Here is a 12,274-nt window from a genome sequence, read left to right as displayed (position 1 = left end):
ATGAGCAGACAGAGGCAGAATAAAGGTGAGAAACGAGCAGCAAGATGCAAAATAAAGGTCAGAAATGAGCAGAAAGAGGCAAAATATAGGTGAGAAAAAAGCAGCAAGAGGAAGAATAAAGATGATAAACAAGCAGCATGGGGCAAAATAAAGGTCAGAAACGAACAGAAAGAAGCAAAATAAAAGTGAGAAACAATAAGAAAGAGGCAAAGTGAAGGTCAACAACGAGCAGAAAGAGGCAAATAAAGGTGAGAAACGAGCAGAAGAGCCAAAATAAAAGTGAGAAACGAGCAGATAGAGGCAAAATTAAGGTCAGCAATGAGCAGAAAGAGGCAAAAAAGATGAGAAACGGGCAGAAAGAGGCTTAATAAAGGTCAGAAAGAGGCAACATAGAGGTCAGAAAGGAACAGCAAGAGACAGAATAAAGGTTAGAAATGAGCAGAAAGCAGCAGAGTAAAGGCTAGAAATGAGCCGAAAGAGGAAAGTTAAATGTGAGAAGCGAGCAGAAAGAGGCAACAAAAAGCTGAGAAACAAGCAGAAGGAGTTGAATAAAGGTCAGAATCGAGCAGAAAGAGACAAAATAGAGTTCAGAAATGAGCAGAAAGAGGCATAATTAAGGTCAGAAACGAACAGAAAGGGGCAGAATAAAAGTTAGAAATGAGCAGAAAGGCAGAATAAAGGTCAGCAATGAGCAGAAAGAGGCAAAATAAAAGTGAGAAACAATAAGAAAGAGGCAAAATAAAGGTCAGAAACAAGCAGAAAGAGGCAAAATAGAGGCCATAAGTGAGCAGCAAGAGGCAGATTAAAGGTCAGAAACGAGCAGCAGGAGGTAGAGGTAAGGTTAGAAAGGAGCAGAAAGAGGCAGAAGAACGATCAGCAACAAGCAGAGAGACGCAAGATAAAGGTGAGAAAAGAGCAAAATAACGGTCAGAAAGTAGCAGAAAGAGGCAAGATAAAGGAGATAAACAAGCAGAAAGAGGCAAAATAGAGAACAGAAATTAGCAGGAAGAGGCAAAATAAAGGTCAGCAACGAGCAGCAGGAGGCAAAACAGAGATCAGAAACAAGCAGAAGGAGGTACTCAGACACTCATCTGCCAACTCACAGACCCACTCAGACACTCATGCAACCACTCAGACACACTCAGACACTCATGCACTGACTCACCGGCCCACTCAGACACTCACACACCCACTCACGGACCCACTTAGACACTCATGCACTGACTCACCGGCCCACTCAGACACTCACACACCCACTCACAGATCCACACAGGCACTCCTACACCCACCACTGAACCCCAACCACCCTTAGCCATCCTCAAATGACTCCCCACCAACAGAAATCACAACTTAAACACCATCACCATGTGTGACCTACTCACACCCCAGCATGGGCTCCATGCACTATGGAGCCCCCAAAGATCCCTGCCCTTTCATGTGTTCAACAAGGGAAGCAACGCCATCAGGAAATAACTCATGACCATCATCAACAGCTCCATTGATACCGCCAACTTCCTAGCCACTTACAACCATACGGGGTTAATCTGCCCCTAAAACAAACCTCCGCATACCCAGCAGAACTCAAACACTATCGGCCGATAGCCCTACTCCCCTTCCCAGCCAAAGTCCTAGAAAAAGCCATAAACATCCAACTGACCAACCACATGGAAGCCAACAAACTCTTGGATCCCTCGCATTCAGGCTTCTGCACAGCCACAGCGCAGAGATAGCCCTGATCTCTGCCACTGATGATTTCAGTGCTCTCATGGATAGGGAAGAAACTGCAGCCCTAATCCTGCTTGACGTAGCCACAGTTTTTGACACTGTGTCCCACTACTCCCTCCTCCTTGGCTTCCACCAGATGAGAATCAAAGGAAAATCCATTAAGTGGATCGCTTTGTTCCTTACAGGAAAATCTCAAAGCATCTGCCTCCCCGCCTTCTCCTCAAGCCTAAAAGACATCTTCTGCGGAGTCCGCCAAGGCTCATCTCTAAGCTCAACACTCTTCAACACTTACATGGGCCTTCTAGCCGTCCTGATCAAAGCACATGGGATAAGCATAATTTCCTATGCTGACGACACACCGCTCATCCTTTTTCATATCTGCAGGCCCAGCCACCATCAAAGCAAACTTCCACAGATGGATGACCGACATCGCCAGCTGAATGCAGAACAAGTGCCTCAAACTCAACACTGACAAAACGGACGTCCTCATCTTTGAGAGCACCACATCCCCCTGGAATGACACTTGGTGGCCAACTAAACTCGGCCCCACTCCCTCAATCACACTACAAGCAAGAAACCTAGACATCATCCTCGACAGCAAGCTCTCAATAAGAAACCAGATAAACACCATCTCCTCAGCATGCTTTCACATCCTCCGCATGCTGAAGAAAATGTTAACGTGGATCCCCACCGACACTAGATGCACAGTCACCCATGTACTCATCACCAGCCGCTTGGACTATGGCAATACCCTCTACCTAGGGAACACCACACAACTTCTGAACGGACTCCAGATCATACAGAATGCAGCAGCAACACTTATCCTCAACCTTCCAATATGAGCCCACATGATCTCCCACTTCAGAGCTTTCCACTGGCTCCCTGTAAACAAACTGTGCCAGTTCAAACTAAACACTGTCTTTCTGCAAACAAACAGTGCCAGTTAAAACTGCTCACCCGTGCATATAAAGCCATCCACAACTCGGGCCCTGCCTACCTCAACCACAAAGTTAACTTCCATCAACCCACCAGACAACTATGCTCTACGTCCCTCTACCTGGCCCACATGCCCAGCATCCAAAAAAAAGCAGCGGTGGATGCGCCTTCTTCCACGTGGCCGCCAAACACTAAAACTAACTCCCACTGCAACTCCGATCAACACTCACCATCCAAGAGTTCAGAAAGAAAGTGAAAACCTGTCTGTTCAACAGATAGCCCGCAGTAGCAGCGCATAATCCCAGTGTGTGGATACCCTCACGGGTGATAAGCAGGGCTTTACAAATCCTATTGTATGTATGTACTTACAAAGCTTTGTACACATCCATACAGTCACTCACACACCCATGCACAGACCCATAAAGCCACTCACACACCCACAAACCCATTCACACACCAACGCAGAGATCCATACAGCACTCACAAACCCACTCAATGGTTATAGGTTACAAGCACAAAATAAAATGTAAAAAAAACATTGAAATTCACTGAAAAAAAACAAAAGTTACAAGGATGTTATAGTTAGAAAACAGAATTAAAGAAATGTAGAAATTCACTAAAAAACAAAGATTACAGGGATATTATTGTTGGAAAACAGAATTTAAAAAACTTAGAAATTCACTGAAAAAAACAAAGGTAATGGGGAAGTTATAGTTTGGCCCAGATGTCACTTGTGCAAAACCATTGAAAATCAGCAGTTACAGTTACCTAAGCTAACTATACCTTCCCCCTGCAATGCATTGCTTATTTCGCACATATTACATCACTCATGACATGGTCATTGATGACATCTGAAATGACATCACTAATGGCATCATCCACAGAACCACTCACACACCCACTCACACCCCCATACATAAACCCACACAACCACCCACACAACCCCCACACAACCACTCACATACCCATTTACAGACCCATACAACTACTGTAACACACACACACTCACTCACTCACCCATAAAGATACTCACACAACCACTCACCCACCCACACAGTCACTCAAACAACCATACACCTACTCACAAACCCACAACACAACTTACACACTCACTAACACACCCGTACAACTACTCCCATGCCCATTGACACACCCACACACCCATACCCACAACCATTCTCTCACCCATACAGCCACTCACTCACCCATATAGTTTCTAACAGAGCTACTCACTCACACATCCATTCACTCATCCACAAAACTACTTACATACTCATTCACATATCAGTACAATCACTCACACGCCCACTTGCTCAACTATACGGCCGCTCACACAAATACTATGCAAAACCGCCACTCACCACACACTCACATACCTAGTCAACTAGCCAGTTACTTACCCATACATCCACTTACATACCCAGTCACTCACCCTTAGAGACATTCACACAGCCAGTCAGTCACCCATACAGCCACACACACACATTTATCTACCCATAGAGCTACTCACACAGTCACCACAGTCACAGATACAGCCACTGACATACACACTCACCCACCCATACAGCCACTCGCACAGTCACTAACTCACCCATACAGCTACTCACGCACCCACTTATTCACCCATACCGCCACTCTCTCATTCGCAACACATACAACCACTCAGACACCTACTCCCACACTGACACAGACAGTCACAGTGCCACTTAGATGACATATATTAGAAACAGTATCACTCATTAAGTAAAAAAGAATAGTAATTTAACTTAGGGAGTACCTTAGAATAGATCTTTAACTCTCCGAAACTTTTATGAAACACTTACACTCACTGAATAATGTAATCAGTGATGTCATTTGAGATGCCATCTATAATGTCATCAGTGATGTCACTGACCATGTCATGAGTGATGTAATATGTGAGGTCCTAAGCAGTGCATTGTGTTACCTATAGTTAGCTTAGGTAACTATAACTGCTGAATTTCAATGGTCTTGTACGAGTGAAAACCTGAGCCTAATTTTAATACCCCTGTAACCATTGCTTTTGCTTTTTTCAGTGAATTATACATATCTATGTAAATGTATATATAATCTCACATAATTAAGACAAATATTTATTTTATATTATATTAATTGTACTACTGTTTGTAATATATTTGTATGAATATATATATATATATATATAGATAGAAATATCTTTTTATGTTGATTAATTTGAAATAAAACGAATGATATAAAGTAAAAGTAAATATTTTCTAGATTGTTACACTGTATATATATATATATATATATATATATATATATATATATATATATATATCGTTATATTTAGGAATTAGTATTTAAAAAAACCTTAGAAATTCACTGAAAAAACCATAGGTTTCAGGGGCGTTTTAGTTAGCTGGACTTTTCTCTCGTACAAAACCATTGAAATTCCCCCGTTATAGTTAGTTCAGCTAACTATAACTCGCGCGCCCGCAATGCACTGCTGATGACGTCACATATTACATCACTCATGCCATGGTCAGTGACATCACTGATGACATCATCCAGTGAATGTGTGTTTTTCTGAAAATTAGATATGTTTTATATATGTATATCTCAAGGTCGATGGAAGAATGAATGGGTATATATGTGTCTAAATAGATGATTTGTTTTTGAAAAATTGTTTGTATAACTGACCGATTAAGTGTATCTTAGTGAATACGTGGCTTAGTGAGTAATGTTTAAATATGTAAATATCTGTATCAGTCTCTCACTTTGTGTATAAGTGGCTGCATGGGTTGGTGAGTAGCTACATGAGTGTCTATATAGGTTATTAGTTGGTTTTTTGAGTATCAGTATGAGTGTCTGCATGGTTCAGTGGGGTATTACGTAGTGCATATGTGCATGAATGAGTGACTCACTGTTTATATGTGTTGAAGACAGCATGTGTGCAGGACTGTATGGGTGGATGAGTGTGTGCATGGGTGTGTTAGTGAGTGAATGACTGTCTCAATAGTGTCTTTATGAGTAACTACATATGTTTTAAACTAGTATATGTGACTATTGGTGTATTTCAGTGAGTATATGTGATAGTGAGAGATTGGAAGAGTTCCTGTATGAATAAGTATGTGTTTCTATAATTGATTGTTTAAAAGACTAAGTATGTGTAAGTTTCTGTAGAAGTAAGTGTGGTGGTGTGTGTATAACTGTATATGCAAGTAAATTGATGTTTGATTCTTTATTAGCATAAGTGACTATGTGTGTGAGTAACTCTATGGATGAGTGGCGTTGTGTAACAGGATGTATAGGTGTATGAGTACATATGATGAGTGAGTACATGTATGAGTGACTGTATAGGACTATTGGTGAATGAGTGGATGTGTATGTGGATCTTAAAATTACTGAATAGGTTGTTGTAACTGGTATGGTATGTCCATTGTTTTGAAAATTTTAGTTTCTATTTTTGAATGTGTGTATCAAAGGTTATATTAGGGTGAGAGGAGGTCTGCCACTCTATCACAAGGATGTTGTCATTTGAGATGTCATCAGTGATGTCATGAGTGATGTCACTGACCATGTCATGAGTGATGTAATATGTGACGTCATCAGCAGTGCATTGAGGGAGTGCGAGTTATAGTTAGCTGAACTAACTATAACAGGGGAATTGCAATGGTTTTGTACGAGAGAAAAGTCCAGCTAACTATAACGCCCCTGAAACCTATGTTTTTTTCAGTGAATTTCTAAGGTTTTTTAAATGCTAATTCCTAACTATAACGTGCCTGAAACTGTGTTTTTTCAGGGAATTTCAAAGGTTTTTTAAATGCTAATTTCTAACTATGCCTACAGAGATAGGACATGTGAAGAAAGAAGAAAAAACGCACAGAAAGAAAAAAAAGAAATGCAGAAAGAAGCAACAGAAGTCCTCAAAGACGAAGAAAAGTGCAGGGAGAAGGATAACATGCAGAAAGAACAAACAGAAGAGCAGAAAGAGCAGAAAGAAGCCTTGTTGAAAAATCATCCTGTACCCTCAACCTTTTCAGACGGATACAGGTGGTAACTGAGTCTGACTAACCAGTCCTAGAGCCAGTGCTATGTTAAAAGACACTCAGAAGACAGTGAAAAGTTGTAAGTTGAGAGATTAAGTCCCCTTGAATCCTAAGGGTCCCTAGGGTCAAACTAGCCCACTAGGTACCTCCAGTAAGCACCACAGAGCTGCGTTGCAGAGAGGTGTAAAAAGGGGCATGGTCTCAGAACACCTGTCTGTAACGCAGCTCCCTGGCGCATACTGGAGATACCTGTTGGGTTAGTTGGCCCTCAGGGACCCTCAGTATTGAAGGGGAATTAATTCCCCATCTTACAACTGCCTAGGGGGCGCATTTGTAGAGTGCTGCAAGGAGGGGGCATGTCCTCCGGTTCGATGCCGGTCTTTTATTTATTTTATTTTTTTGAAGAAGGGGGGCTGTGTGGCCCCCCTTGTTTTTCTAATTTATTGGCCCTGGGGACCCCATCTCCCAGGGCCTGCCCCCTAATTTTTTTAATTTTTTTAATTTTGAATGGGGGCGCGTGTCCCCCTCCGAAGGCCTTAATCGGCCCCGGGGACCCCAACCCCGGGGCATGGCCTTTTTTTTTTTTTAATTCTTTAGGAGGGGGGCTGCTTTGCCCCCCTCCTCAGGCCACTTATGGCCTCGGGGACCCCATCCCCCGCGACCGGCCTTTGTTTTTTATTATTTAAAAAAGATATATTTATAGACACACCAGGACATGCTGGACAAACCGCATGTACCTATCATCATGCCGATTTGCATGATATTCATTAACCCTTTCGCTGCGGCGGGAATTCCGCCGCAGCGCTGGGGGGGGGGTTTGGGGGCAGCGCGGTGGCGCGGTGCTCATGACGGAACCACTCCGTCATGAGCCGCGGTTGAGCTGTGCTCATGACGGAGTGGTTCCGTCATGACTCCGCCCACTGCGCTAATCGCCCGCACAGGCGGGGAATTAGCGCCGCGTGGGCGGCGCGGCCGCCAACGGCCGCAGCATGACGGAACCACTCCGTCATGAGCACACGGCGACCGTGGCTCATGACGGAGTGGTCCCGTCATGAGTGGGGAACGGGTTAAAAGGCAACTATGCATACCATGAATCCACGTGGAATGTATTTACACCGCTAGTGAAGCTCTGACGTGTCTGACACCCTACTGTGCCTAATCCCGGCGCCCCCGCCGGTGGGTACTCTCCAAGTAGACACCCTTGTCGTTTATTTGTACAAACATGGGTAGCTATTGACGGGCACATTTAATACACAAGCACACCAAGCCATTCAAAGGGGATTCGACAAAAATTCAACCAAAACTATGCAAGAAACCCCCCTCACGGTTAATGAAACACACATCCACCGCCAGATGTGTAATACTTTTTATTTTACTCTCTGGAAAGGAGACAAACCTCACTCGAGAGTCACAGCGCGCTCCTGGCTGAGCCCAATGCTGTGTTACACCCACCAGTGCCCGCCGAGTGCCACACACCTCTGTGTTGTATTCCACCAGCTAGTGCGTATGCTATGACACTCTCTAGCCCATGTGCACTGTAACACCACCCCGTGAATATGTCATGCCACACTTGCCTTCGCACGGGTTATATTGCCCCATCTAACGTGCCTTCCTCGATGCCTATGTTATAACGCACAGCGCTATGCCATACATATTACAATCTGGGATCCATATATTTGTCACAGTGCATATGCAACGTTATACTCCCCAGCACATATTTTATATTACATCTTTAGAGACTAGTTAGGTTACACAACACTGCCCTGTTCATATTACACTCCATGGCGCATATCGCATAGCACGCGCTAGTGCCTGTGCTACCTCGCGCTCTCCAATGAATCTGTCATTGCGCACAATGTATTGCATATTATATTTCACGCCCCGGTTCATCTTATATCACACTTTTTGGTGCATAGTTTATACCATACACTATATCTAGTTTTCATTTTCAATTGTGCTCTCAGGACTATGTTCTATATAACACTGCGTTCACCTACCCTTTTCACGGGTATTACATTTTGCGATAGGGGTTGGAGGGTCAGGGGGTGTTTCTGCCAAGTGAGCCCGGAGTCACAGTCACAAAGGTCCTCTTCTTCCTGAATAAAAGTGAGATTATGCTGCATACTCGTTCATATTTTAAGTAGTTTGCACAGACACACATTTTAAAAACAATAAAGTTCCTAATACCCACCTTCTCTGAACAGTTAGCTTGCTGCCCCATCCACCTCCTCCCTATCCTCTGTTGTCTGAATCCATGGACTAGCCTCCTCCCTCCTGCCATGCATGGTCTGATGTGCTGCCACTGCCCTCCATTTAGCATGATGTACTAGTCCACTCCTCCTGCCCTCCATTGCCCAATTCTATGCCCCATCATTGACATCCTGCTTAGCCTCTGTGCTTAGCTTGTTGCCCCTATTCTCCTTCCCCCTGCCCTCCGATGTCTTTGTGCATGCCCCTGCTCCATCCTTTTTGCCCACCATGTTCCATGGACCTGCCACTCCTATCTACTCTGAGTGTTCTGTTGAGCTGCCACTCCCCTCCCACCTGCCTAGCATTGTCAGATGACTGTAACCTGTCCCTGCCACCTCCACCCTGCCTGTCCACATGCCATGCCCCTATCCCCTTCCTCCTGTCCTCCATGGTCCATTTTACTGCCACACCCTTCTGCCCTCCCTGGTCTGTTGTGCTGCAACTGCTCCTCCTGCCTGCCCCGCACTGTCTGTTGTGAGGCCCCTTCCCCTGAACTCTCTTGTCTGTGCCCAGGTCCTGACCCTCCCTTCTATCCTCCATGGTCCTTTGTGCATGCCCTTGCACCCTCCTTCTTGCCCATCATAGCCATTGTGCTGCCACTAACCCTCCCGCTTGCCATGCATGGTCTTCTGTGCTGTCACGGCCCCGCCCACCTTTCCTGTGTGGCCAGCTAGCTGCCCCTGACCCACTCCCACCTTCCCTCCATGGTCTGTGTGTATGCCATCATAGTCTCACTGTTGCTCTCCATGGTGTGTCTTGTTTCTAGTGCCCATCCTGCATGACCTCCATGGTCATCTTGCTGCTCCTGCCCTGCCCCCTTGTCCCCAGCCCTCTGTTTCCATGTGCAGACCCCTTTTCGATCCCTCCTGGCTTGTCTGTTCCAATGTAATGCCCCTGATCCGTCCCTCCTGCCCTTTATGGTCTGTTATGCTGCAGATTTCTCTCCTGTCTGTCCATTATGGTCAGCTAGCTACCATTGCCTCTTTCCCTCTGTTCTCTGTTGTCCATGTGCATGGTCCTGTCCCCTCCTTATTGCTTTCTATGGATTGTTGTGCTGCACTCCCGTCCTGCATGCCCTGTGTGGTGTATTGTGCTGCTGCAAACCCTGATGCCTGCCCTGTAGGATCAGTTTGGTGCACCTCTCCATGTCCCTCCTGTCCTCTGTTATCCGAGTCCATGTCCCTACCCGAATTCCTCCTGCCTTCCATGATCCAATGTACCATACTTGCGAACATTTTGAACTTGGTAAGAGGGAGATTTTGAAAAAAAACTGGGGTATTGATTTCCCCCTTTGAGTTACATTGAAAAAGAGGAGATTGTAGACAGGAGACAGATCAAATAAAGCCCATTTGAGCTTAAAAACATTGGACGTTTCCTGGCTGAATCTGGTCTGTTGGCATGTATGGTTGTACTACCACTGCCTCTTCCTTCTGCCCACAATGGTCTATTATATTGCCACAGCCTCTCTTGCCAGTCCTGTATTGTTGGTTTGTTGCCCCTGCCCCCCTTTCCACTGCCCTCCATAGTCTGCTGTGCTGCCACTGCCCTTCCTGCCTGCCCAGTGTGGTCAAATTGTAGCCTCTGCAGCCTCCTACCTGTCTTCAATTTTCAGAGTCCGTGCCCCTGGCCTCTGCCTCTCAACAGTATCCTAATGAACAACTAGATTGCTAACATTCTATATTTATTACAAAAGTGTGGAACGCCTGACGTCATCTTGATGTAAACAAAACCGTAATACCTAGAGCATTTCCTTTAGAAATTACATATATGAGAGGGTCTTATTTGAATCAAAATTATGGTTAGTGCTCTAAAAAACTAAAATGAGGACATATTTTCTGAGTTTTCAAATAGCGACAAAGCACTTTTAAAATATTTGTTATTTTTATGTTTTTTTATCCAGTTGACCACTTGATTAAATGTTGCACTTAGGGGAGAGGATGTGGTGTTACTTCCAGAGCTGCAGACTTTGCAACTGAGGAACCAGGTTGGAGTTTCTGCTTCAGCTCAACATTCTGTGATTTTGGTCAAATCACTTAATCTCCCCATGTCTACAACCAAAATGAATTTGATCTTGTGTGATGTAACCAATGCTCATGTAAAGCACTCCAATACCTGACAAGTCTGCACTATATAAAACTGCAAATACACAAAAAATAAGTGTTTTGCACACTTCTGTCATTGGGCTATATGTGGGCTACATCTGGGTGATATTTGTGCTGCATTTAGGCTCTTTTGTCTCTGGTGGCCATCTTGGGAGATTTATTTGTTATGAAGTTTCCTAAGAGGATTTGAGAAGTCACTCAAAATGTGCCCTAATTTTTCTTTCTTCGGCACTAATCATAATTTCTATGGCAAAATTAACCCCCTCATTTTGTTCCTTTTTAAATTAAATGTTTTAAGAGTTACCACTTTATTCCAATCAAGATGGCTTCAGGTGTGCAATACGTTTGTCATAAGTAGGACTGTTAGCGCTCTAGTTGTTCTTTAGAACACTCTGGGAAGCTCCAGTAGAACACAAAGGAATCAACTGACAGTCTCTGCCCTTGTTGGATGTACATGTTTTACTGAGAATGTCAGACTTCATTCTCACATGACTGAGAAAGATAATGTGAATTTACAGAAAATATGCTCTCAGTTTAGCTTATAGATCACCTTCCAAACCTCTGTGGGAAAAGCATGAGAAAATTGTTTTCTCTCAAACATGATTCATGATATCACAGCAGAAGGCTTTTTCACATGGTAAAATCACCTTAGAACACACCACAATTGCTAATGGTACCATCAACAAATGATTTATAATGTATGTAACTAAAGTCTTAAAACCTTCTATTAACTGCAATGCTTTGTAATGAGGTGTATATTGGTCCCAAGATGGCTGCTAACACTTCTTGGATGAAGTACTGACAGCCAATCAGATCTCACGATGAGATGTGTGGTTAGGCTCCGCCCAGATATATATGTGATTTTGATTTTGATTTTCTCAGGAACTACTGAACAGATTTACACCATTTAAGCAAAAGGCACGACTCTGAACCAAGGTCTACCTTTCTGCCATATTTGGTGTAATTCCGTTCAGCAGTTCGGGCTGTAGCTGTGGCTAAATGTCCTATGGGAAATTGCATGGGGAAAACACGTTTTAGGACCCCCCTTTTTTCTCAGTCATCAGTGATGTCATTTGAGATGTCATCAGTGATATCATCAGTGATGTCACTGACCATGTCATGAGTGATGTAATATGTGACACCATCAGCAGTGCATTGCGGGAGCACAAGTTATAGTTAGCTGAACTAACTATATAACGGGGGAATTTCTAGGGTTTTGTACGAGGGAAATGT

The sequence above is a fragment of the Triturus cristatus genome, chromosome 7, assembly GCF_964204655.1.
Source record: "Triturus cristatus chromosome 7, aTriCri1.1, whole genome shotgun sequence".
Lineage (NCBI taxonomy): Eukaryota > Metazoa > Chordata > Amphibia > Caudata > Salamandridae > Triturus > Triturus cristatus.
Note: the sequence above shows the minus strand (reverse complement) of the source record.